This window comes from Sparus aurata, chromosome 4 (genome assembly GCF_900880675.1).
Source record: "Sparus aurata chromosome 4, fSpaAur1.1, whole genome shotgun sequence".
NCBI classification, from domain to species: domain Eukaryota; kingdom Metazoa; phylum Chordata; class Actinopteri; order Spariformes; family Sparidae; genus Sparus; species Sparus aurata.
The window spans coordinates 15599855-15608769 of NC_044190.1; positions in this window are offsets into that span (position 1 = coordinate 15599855).

Sequence of the window (8915 nt, forward strand, 5' to 3'; positions counted from 1 at the left end):
TATTACCAATTGTATCAAACCACGATATTGAGGAACTGTGAGAAGTATTTGCTAGCTGCAAGCACAATATAACCCCCAGGTTCAACAGGCCAGGTCTGTTTCATGGCCATTCCAGACAGTGTTTGTAGTTCCACCAGCTGTGACATGGCGCATTTAGGAAGCATCCTAGAAGTGGCTTTCCACTAATAAAACAGCCTGTGCATACCTAGGATCAGCAGCAAGAACAAAGTCGGAAATAACAACAATAAACACTCTTAAAACAGAGAATCAAAAAGCCCATTTAACTTTGGCCTACTGACCCATGGTGGAAGCACAAAAATCAAGGAAAAATAAGGAAATAAACACTATCTGAGCAAGTCAATAGTAAAAGGCAGGCTCTCTGATGAGAATCAAGGCATGAGACTCAAACATAATATTCACAATAATTAGAGCCATGTCCCTATTTTCCAAAACACACAACTTTAATTTACATTTAATTAAAACAGACCTGTCCGTCATTTAGTTGGTTTTCATTGTTTCTTCTCACAGAAACACCTGGGCTGCTGCTCAGTATAAAAAGGAATATTGATTGTCTACACTAGAGACGCTCCTGCTATTTTATTCTATTTATCTAATATGTTACTGTGATGTTATTTTAACTACTTGTATTATTTCTCATTTACTTACATAATTTTTCTTTTTATACATATTGAAGTGCTTTGTTGGGGGGACTAATTATTTGCAATTGTCGTGCATATGCGTACGACAAATAAAGACCTTGAAAGTCAAAACAGTTAACACAAACACCTTACTGTATAAAAAGACATCGAAACATCGTGAGCCTGAGAATTGTTGTGCCAGAAAGAGAAAAGCAACAGATAGAATTTTTGTGAAAGATGTTTAAATGGCATTGAATTCAGTGAAAATACAACAAAATGTGGCTAGAGGGCGAGAGTGAGAAGACCTGGTGACAACAAAATAGGCAGTATCAAGAAGCCTTCAGACTAGCAGGGAGAGGGATAAAGGCGAGACAGCGACTGTTGAAAATGCTCATCTAATAAAGGGTCATATCTACTTATGGTAATGTGCTACTGCTCAATAGTTTTGGATCAAAGTGTTCCATACAATTTGTGATGTGACAAAAGTCCATATCAAGCCCGAACCCCAACTTTATTTAAAAGGGGTTTTATCAAGACTGCCTGATCACCAACATAATAAGTCAATGTGTGTAGGAATTCTTTTGCCAAAAAGATTTTTTTTTTTTTTTTTATGTAAACAGAGTGACAGTAATGCTCAAAATGTTTATGACTTGACTGATGAAAATAGGCAAGCTGAAAAAAGTTCATGTTGAAGAAAAAATGTTAAATTGTTAGTGTGGACATAAACCTTTATAGTATAATGACATACATATTCAATTAGAGATAATTATTGTCATTTTATATACATTTGCACATGATTATACTTAAGTAACATTTGGTTTGTTTATCTACAGATAATGTCCATCATTTTACAGAGTTTTGTATACAATTACAAACACAAGAATAAATTGAATTATTATTTATTTTTAAAGTGGATTTATTATTTATTCATTTTGTATTTCTTGTATCTATTGTCTCATTTAATTCACTATTTATTTTATGTACTTGTTTTGCTCTATGTTGTATCTTTTCTGAGTTTTTTTCTTTTTCTCTGTTACGGATGTTATTTGTTCACTTGTTTGTTTGATAAAGATGAGGTGGCACCTTGTAAGGGGTTAAAAGACTTATCACTCATCGCTCATCACTAAGAGCAAAATATAAATGTATACAGTGTTTTTGTTTGTTTTATCAGGCCCTCCTTCTTCGCATTTATCTTCACTGAGGCTGACAATTCTGATTGACATTCACACGCGCATGTTCAGAGCTAATCAGTTAATTCATGCAAAGATTCAAATTCAATCGAGATAACCGGAATCTTTCAAATGAAAGACTTTGTGCACAACTGCTTCTATAGTATCTTATCTGTGAATTACTCCTCTATACTTTTAACTGCGGCAGTGTATTTCCAATGTGCCCAAGAGTCTATTAGGACTCAGTTTCAATTACCAGCACTCTAATGGATGTTGACACTGAATCTACTCCACTTGCAAATCCAGGAAGCTCACTTCTTCAGATGAACAGGGGCGTCTCGTCAGCAGCAGATGCTTTTGAGATTCAGTGTGACAGCACCAAACCAGATGGTCTGAAGAGTCTGACCCACATCTCAGGAAGAGGAGATGGTTAGAGGCTTGAAGTCGTGACAGAACTTGCAAGGAGCTATTCAGATTCAAAGCAAGCAGCACAGCAGGCTCCGCTGCAGGACTCACTTTATTGCGTTTCCAATTACCTGCCTGGTACTGGAAGTGCAATTGGACATTTAGTCCTTGATTGAGCAATAGTATTGTCTTAACTTGTCCAATCTAGTTAGAAAAGTTTTTTGGAGGGTAGGTAAACACTCAAGTATGGGATGATATATAAATATACATATACTTGATAAAAAGGGATCCAGAACGCATAAAGGAAGCAAAAAAGAACAGCTGTCATATACAACTAGGGCATACAGTTTTTGTGGGATTTGATATATGCCTCTTGGCTCGTCGCTAACATTGCCTGCTTATGCAAAGAGCCTGCAGGGCCTCAAAACACTGGACAGAAAATATAAAATTGAAGCATTTCTAGACCTAACTCCATTTAAATGAATATTTAGAATATATAAAACATTGGAAAAATTAATATATGAACCTAATGGTGTCAAACCTAACTGGGAGGTAACTTTCTGTAAACATGCTCTAAACAGTATTTTTGAATACTTATTTGTGTTAAGACACTGATACACAATTTACTACCCTCAAGCAGAAAATAAAACAAGTGTTATTTGGCTTGAGTATGGAGGATCCAATTTTCTGTACGTTGACAGACAGCATAATAAACGGCTGCTCTAAATAAACCCTGATACAACCAAATATTCACAGTTTGACACTGACATGGAGGCTGGAATGGAAGGGTAGATCTTTATTTATTTTAGTACTTTACTACTGTCAGAATGAAACAAATGAAGGAAGATAAATACAGCATGTCCAGAATGTAATCGACCTCTCTTCAGTAAAAGTTTTCCTCCGCAGTGCATCCAAGACCCTGATTCATTTTAAATATAGACTTGAAACTTTTCTCGCCCCTCATTAACACACATTTTCCTCTGTGTGTTTTCTCGTCTTGACAGCTGTGATACTGTGAATGACAGCCAGTGAATCTAACAAGCATTTTAGAAATCAGTTCAGAAGGATCACAGACAAACTGTGGATGAATTTCATTCCCGCAGCATAATGACTCTTGTTCTATAACAACCTCTCACCAGGCAAAGAAACTGAATAGCTTAATAACTCTCCATTTGCTCTTTTTTTTCACAGATCATGCAGCAGATTCTGAGAAAGAAACTTACTGTTTCACAACTGCCATGCTGACATTTCTACAAAACATTCACATTACACTTTTATGACCAGGATATCATTTGTGGGGGTTGAGGGGAGGGTGGTGAAGTTCCAGGCGACAATGAAGCCAAGCCAGTGACTGCAGTTTGAGACTGTGTTTCAACTTCTGTAAGTAGGAAACCACTAGATAATCTTTAGGAGCGCTTGGGATAAATAGCAGTTGTAATTGCATCAAACAAAAATACTATATATTTCAGTCTCCTGCCATGTTGGTAGCGACTGAAGCATGTATTCTAAGCCAGAACATGATCTTTTCCTGACCCCGACCAAGTGTGTTTTGTGCCTGAACCTAACCAGATCATAAGCAGAGCGTTTTCAAAACAGGAAATGGCATTTGAAACTACTGGATATTATTAAGGGGACGTCAAGACAAATTCTAGTTGTTTTTTTTGTTTTTTTTGCCACTGAAGCAGATATTTAAGCCAAAACATGATCTTTTTCTGACCCAATGTTCTGTTCCTAAACCTAACCTGATCAAAGTTTCAACAGACCTGTTGTTTGAGAAGAAGTTAACTCAGCGGGACAGAAATGCTACCTCCTTTTTCTTTTATTGTTTGTTCCTCAACTGAACAGACATAATCTCAACCCATTTGCCAAATATTTATTGCATGCCTGTCCGTCGTAGGAGAGGGATCACTCCTCTTTGGCTCCTCCCGAGGTTTCTTCCATCACTTTTTCTTCCCCTGTTAAAACTTTTTTTTTTTCTTTTCTCAACATGTTAAGTTGTTCCTTGTTTCAACTGAGGGTCTAAGGACACAGTGATGTTCACTGTACAGATTGTAACACCCACTGAGATAATGTGATTGTGATTTTGGGGCTACATAAACAAAATGTATTCAATTGAATTTTGATTTGAATAAATACTTAGTACATTATTGCAAAACGACAGATAAGTTACAGTTGAGCATTACTTTACGTTAGGGATACTTACTTAACTTTTACAACAACGTTACCTTGTCACAATGCTGTGCTTATGCTCCGGCTAGGTTTGCACATAAGCATTTAATATAACTGTGTTATATCATGTTTGTGAAACTTGTGAACAAAATGTGATGTTTTAGTATATTTTGAACATGTCTGGTTAATGATCAGATCTCAGCACAGTGTGCCCTGCTGCTGATGGTTAACTGTTGAATTCTGCCTTATTATCTGTCAGGAGCTGCAGGATGCTGCCAGCCTCGGTGTGAATTTAGATCCGAGATAAAAGCGGCTCTGTGACATAACATCTTGACACACTGACATCCTTGCATTTCACAAGGCCAGAGTTAACCCCTTTACACTGCCTCTCACCCATACACTTGCATGTTTGTATATTAATGCTTGCAAGGCATCACTTGACACCATGAATTCCCTTGCCAGCTTTTGACCTCAAACATTGTACTGCACCATTTTTGCTCATCAAGGTCACTTTACCCATCATGCAAAGAACAAATCAGCTTGTGAAAACATTTGTTTGGCTCAGAAATCTGCCTTATGAAGTGTGTGCTTCAGGACAGAAAGATCTGGATTTACTAAGCCGACAGTTCAATGAAAAATACTATCAAGATGCATTGTGGGAAGTGTAGGATCCAAGAGTTTTGGGGGCATGATGCGTACGATGGACTAAAAGTCAGTGTATGTCAGCCTCTGCATATTTTAACTGCTAATTTTGCAAAATATCTCTTACAAACACCCTAAATGAATGGAAACATAATCTATCGCTACAGTATAACCCATTTAACCTTTAGAACTACATTCCTAAACCAACCCTGCCCCCGATTTTGCTGTAGGGGAAAAAAAGGCTTTACACGTCACACTCACTGGTGATAGTAATATTTTAAATGCGGGTTTGAAGCTTGAATAGATGTTAAGCTGTAATAGCAGTATTCCTGAGAGCATAGCTACATACCCCAGTAAGGCCTTGTAAAGGAATACAATTGAAGGTAAATTGCACACCAAAATGGTCAATTACGGACACTGAATGAAAATAGGGAAGGACACTGAAACATAATTTGTCGGTTGGGTTTCTATGTCAAGGAAGTGCTTTGCATTTTCCCCTGAATGTCATTTTGGCAAAAGGTTATTCTGAAAAATGACTCGGAGGCAGCATTGCATTGTTGATAAATTGATTGCAATTCTTGACTGATCCTTATTTTACAACCAACACCTCGATCCACAGATGCCCCAAAATCACCAGAAGGGTAAAACACTGAATGAAGCTTGTAGGCTTATTTCCCTTGCGCTCCTTTTTTTGGGGAGGTGAAGTGTGTCGAAGGGGCCTAAATAGATACTTTCATACTTCATTTGAAAAGAAAGATCACTTAGAAAACAAACAATAAATAAATTGAGCTGGAAGGTGATGCATCACGGATGTTTTTTTTTTAAGAATCTGCTTTTATTTTGTCATGTCAGTAACTTATTTTTTCAGAATCGAGGTGCACCGGTATATCAGGAAAAGACATAGATAATCAAAATGACACTGTGCATGAACACTGCCAGTGTCTCTAATGCCCTACCATACAAACATTTTGATTGCCAGAAATCCAATTTTTGGTTGACCTTAATGAACACCATTTGTGCCATGCTCTCCAAGTCAAGTCAAGTGGCTGTCTGGAACATGGCCTTGGCAGCTGACCAAATCCCTGGCTTCGACCACAGTATAAACCGTCTTTTATATTTATTCACGGGGCATGTGATGCGTTATATGGATATGTGATGATTGGACAGTAACAGTTTTTAATGTTACAACCTTTATATTTCTTTAGCTCAAACTTTCAGTTGTATGTAATGACAAAGCTGTGCTTATGGTCTGGTCAGGTTTAGGCAGAAAGAAACACTGAGTCAGGTTTCAGAAAAGATCATGTTTTGGCTTAAAATACCTGCTTTGGTCATCACAAATAAAGACGGAGAAGTCCTGACTTTCCCGTAAAAAAATATGCTTTTGTCGTCTCAAACATGGCGTCTAAACATCCATCATTCACCACCCCACTTTCTGATATGAGGTCATAAACATGTCATATGGATGTGATATAACAGGCTTTGCAGAGGTGTTGATATGGCATGTAATTTTTTATCCTGGAGACTGGGCTGACTCGTCTTACACTGCACTTACTGGATACTCATGCAGTCGTGTTATTGTCTCTTTTTGTCACCAGAGAGGGATTACTGTTATTTTGTATACACCTGTTTGTGTTCCATATTTTTAGACTTCTACTGCATGAACTTCTGCTGCTAACTGTAATCACGCGGACTGCCGAGCATCTTGGGCACATACTTGTTATTTTGAACCACACTCAGCAACAACAATCAGCCTTCAACTACGGGTCAGCTCGATCACTTTGAGTGGCAGGACGTCGACTGCTACAAAATAATCAATGCCCCTGTTAAATGAAGGAACCAGGCTTGGTGTAGAATATTAGAGAATATCACATCCAGTTAGCTGCTTACATTTCGCAAAATGTCATCCGTTTCTGTCTCTGCCTCTAATCATCTTGCACTGTACGCTCGAGCTACAGGGTGCTAATGCTCGTCTGCAACCCCGTGTGTATCCCTGTTGTGTTTCCTGGCTGTCAGTCAGCCGGAGACGCGCATGTGTACATGCACACTCCATTCCTCGGTAGCATGCACTGCAATCTAAATACTGTTCCTCAGGCAGCATATCCTCATGTACATTTACAGTACTGCTTATTTCTGTTTCTCCCGTTCTTGGCGGCGTCGCTCTCACTCCCAAGCTGCTCTGGTAGGACACTATGTACACAACGTGACACTCGGAGGCAGATATTGTTGTCATGTATCTCAGAGGAAATCATCGCTTCTGTTCTGGGGGGAATAATTAGATTAGTGCTGGCTGAAGCCATTCACCAGGCTGCTGAATGATATCTGTTGTTCTTGATGGTTTTGCATGTTAAGATCATTAATTCACCTGCTGAGATTACAATTTAAATAAATACCAAATGGTGGGCTCAGTAATTACAGGTGTCTGCAAATTTGGCTCATATCCAGCAGTGGGCTGAATTTCTGTGGGGGAAAATGTATTCAGAAAAAGATTAGTAAATTATCAGTTAGTCAGTTAGGAATATTTGTATACCTAAAGGATGATCTATTTTTAAATATCTATGCAGAATTGAAGAAAATGTATTCTGTGTTTTTTTTATACCTAGTTGCCAATATATTATGTCAGTAGTTAACGTTTCTGCAAACCAGAGACAGCTCCAAGTTTGACAGGCCAAGAGTACGTACCATACTGAAACGACAGACGATGAGGCTGCCCAACAGCAACTGCAGTTCAAGTCTGCGTTGCAGCATTTATAAACCTGACAGGATATAGGGGAAATCTCCAGCCATGTTTGAGGGGATATTTTCACATGAAGTCAGGCATTCTGAAGTCAAACCATGATGTTTTTCTAACCATGTCGTTTTTTTGTGCCTAAACCTAACCACTACATAAACACTCTTGACAAGCACTTTGTCAAGAGGGAAAACACAATATTTTCGTTGTTGCAACTCAAAGAAACATAAAGATCATTTTAGCTTGAACTTATCTGTGGTTCTGCAGACATATACCTAACTAACATTTATTTGGTCTTTGTGATTTGGTTGGTGTTTCTGCCTTCGGTTTGTTTTTTGGTGAACGCATTCAACTCCGACAGCACAAACTCTTTTTTACTTGAATTCATTCATTTTTGGTTTATGCTTCTGTGTATTTTTTGTGCTATTTTTCCATTCCTCAGTTCACTGGACACACTGATAATCCACACAATGCAATACTGGCTAAATCTAAAAAATGCATCAAGCTTGAGGGAACCTAAAGTAGAAAGGATAGTACTTGTTATAAATGTTTCATGTGCTCATACATGCTGTATGGGCTGTGGACAGTGCATTATCAGCTTGTCCAGTGTCACAACAGTGACCTAAGTGTTTGCCTCATGTGAAAGATTCATTGGAAAATGTGCACAGCTTGTCAATCATGGCTCTGCAGAGGACGTATACAGGACAAATGGATTTCTGTTCTTTTATTTATTCCTGAACATGAAACACAGGCGTGGCTGAAAATATGTTTTAATCAAAAGTTTGTGTTGAAGGAGAAGTTTTAGACACCATCGGGTAAAAAGTCAGTCATACTGTAGCTGTATATTATCTGTCGGCTCATAGTTAGCTTTTATATAAGGCTGAAAGTGGGAACTGACAAAGTTGTAAAAATGTAAGAAATCTGGTTGAATTAATTTGCATATTTATACTACCACCTACACTCCGTAATATAAGTTTGTAAAGAAATACGACTCCAAGAATTAAAATGCAGAGATTTTATTTTCAAGACAAATTCTTTGTTTTATGACAAAAGGTTAAACTTACTTAAAATGCTGGGATAGGCACAGCAGGAGATCTGCCCTGCCCACTCGCATGTAATATGTTTGTAGAGGGTGAGTAATGAATCATAACTACTGTGAGCCAA